The sequence below is a fragment of the Canis lupus genome, chromosome 3 (genome assembly GCF_048164855.1).
Source record: "Canis lupus baileyi chromosome 3, mCanLup2.hap1, whole genome shotgun sequence".
Taxonomy (NCBI): domain Eukaryota; kingdom Metazoa; phylum Chordata; class Mammalia; order Carnivora; family Canidae; genus Canis; species Canis lupus.
The window spans coordinates 12,472,146-12,473,910 of NC_132840.1; the positions used below are offsets into that span (position 1 = coordinate 12,472,146).

Genomic DNA, 1,765 nt, shown 5'->3' on the forward strand with positions numbered 1-1,765 from the left:
AACATAATTTCAAAACTGCAGTTATCAACAAGAAAACATAATAAAGCCCTATCATGTCAACATGAACCATGTGGCACGACTGACTAAACTAAAAGAAAGAAATTGCTATTTAGAAAAAGAAAAAGGGGGATCCCTGGGTGGCGCAGCGGTTTGGTGCCTGCCTTTGGCCCAGGGCGCGATCCTGGAGACCCGGGATCGAATCCCACGTCGGGCTCCCGGTGCATGGAGCCTGCTTCTCCCTCTGCCTGTGTCTCTGCCTCTCTCTCTCTCTCTCTCACTGTGTGCCTATCATAAATAAATAAAAATTAAAAAATAAATAAAAAAGAAAAAAAGAAAAAGGGTGGCTCAGCGGTTTGGCGCCTTAGGCCCAGGGTGTAATCCTGGAGTCCCAGGATGGAGTCCCACGTCGGGCTCCCTGCATGGAGCCTGCTTCTCCCTCCGCCTGTGTCTCTGCCTCTCTCTCTCTCTCTCTCTCTCTCTCTGTGTCTATCATGAATAAATAAATAAAATCTTTAAAAAGAAAAATAAAGAGGAAACCACAGGCCACTTCTGAAGCCCGTAAAAGTTTCCAGCCTACTACTCTTCATTCTCTGTAACTCCTGAAGAACTGCATCTACTTTCCAGTTCCTTTTATAACTGCCGGCATCCATTACAGCCAGAATTCAAACCTACTTGGATTCAGGTTCCTCAGCTATTCTTTTTTTTATCAGGTAATGGGAGAAGTTGCCTTTTGGAGGGAGATCAGCACAAAATCACAAGAACTATATACCAGGAACCCCTAACGGCCAAAACTTGGTAAATATGATTTCCCGGCAATCCTACCTCCTGTCTGTGATCGCCACGAATTGCGCCTCTAATTGCTGCCTCCATCCCCTTTTCCTTGTGCCAAAGGAACGTCATCGCATTCAAACCTCGCGAAGTCTTCCAAACAGATACTACTGTCCCCCACTTTACAAACGAGAAAGCTGAAAATCACTGAAACAGCTGCCCGAGTACCAAAGCACGAATTCAAAAGAGGGTCGGTCTTGGCACCAAAAACGGTTTCCGTTATTTACGCTTTCAACACACTAGATCTTTCCACCCTACAGTTGGTGTCGTGTACGTCCATCCCGCCCCTTCCCTCACCTCCCGCAGAGCCTAGGAGCTGGGCAATTTCCAGAAGTCTTATTTTGATCCAAGCTTCGCTCCCACCTTTGAAACGGAAGTGGGAGAGGACTCCTGGAAACCGTTTTCGACCCAAGCGTTCCCCTCTACCTCACCGCTTTGCCGGCACCTTACGGGCCTACCCTGCTTCAAAGACCCGACCAAAGGCTCCGCCAACCCTCCTGCTTGACCGCTCTCTGCCTCCCCGGGTCCGGGGAAGTTTGGAAGCTGCTTCTTTACCCTGCAGCAGGAAGGATGGCGTCGATATCCGACAGATGCTGAGCTCCTTCAAGGCCTAAGCCACCGCCACCTCCAACCAGCCGGCGTCCGCCATTAGCTCTTAAGGCAGGGACCTTCCGGCTGGCGCGCGACGTATAAAAAGTCCCCAACCAGCGCCTGAAGAATATATATATATATATAATTTTTTTTAATGTTTCTTTCTTCGACTCTACATTGAAAATTAAACATACCTTTTGGCTGTCACTTTTCCCAGGAGAACAGAAAACAAATACGCCCTTTAAAGTGGACTTAAAGAAAAAAAACTACACATAAATCCATCGGGCATTTTCTTGGGCAGCCGCAAAGACCTGGCGCTCAAACGAGGCTGGGGGCCTCGCGGGGC

The 1,765-nt window shown here is 48.4% G+C and overlaps 1 protein-coding gene across 3 annotated transcripts in view; it reads right to left on the reverse strand.

Annotated features, from left to right (window-relative positions):
- The window catches only part of SF3B3 (splicing factor 3b subunit 3), a 53,479-nt gene extending 51,760 nt beyond the window's left edge, over positions 1–1,719 (reverse strand). The window contains exon 1 of one of the 3 annotated variants that reach the window (XM_072817976.1): positions 1,614–1,719. The gene's annotated coding sequence lies outside the window, so the exon portion shown is untranslated. Of the gene's footprint in view, positions 1–822; positions 955–1,383; positions 1,534–1,613 lie in introns of those variants that run through there. The other 2 variants (XM_072817956.1, XM_072817966.1) reach the window with 2 other exon arrangements.
- Positions 1,720–1,765: the final 46 nt, after the last annotated feature.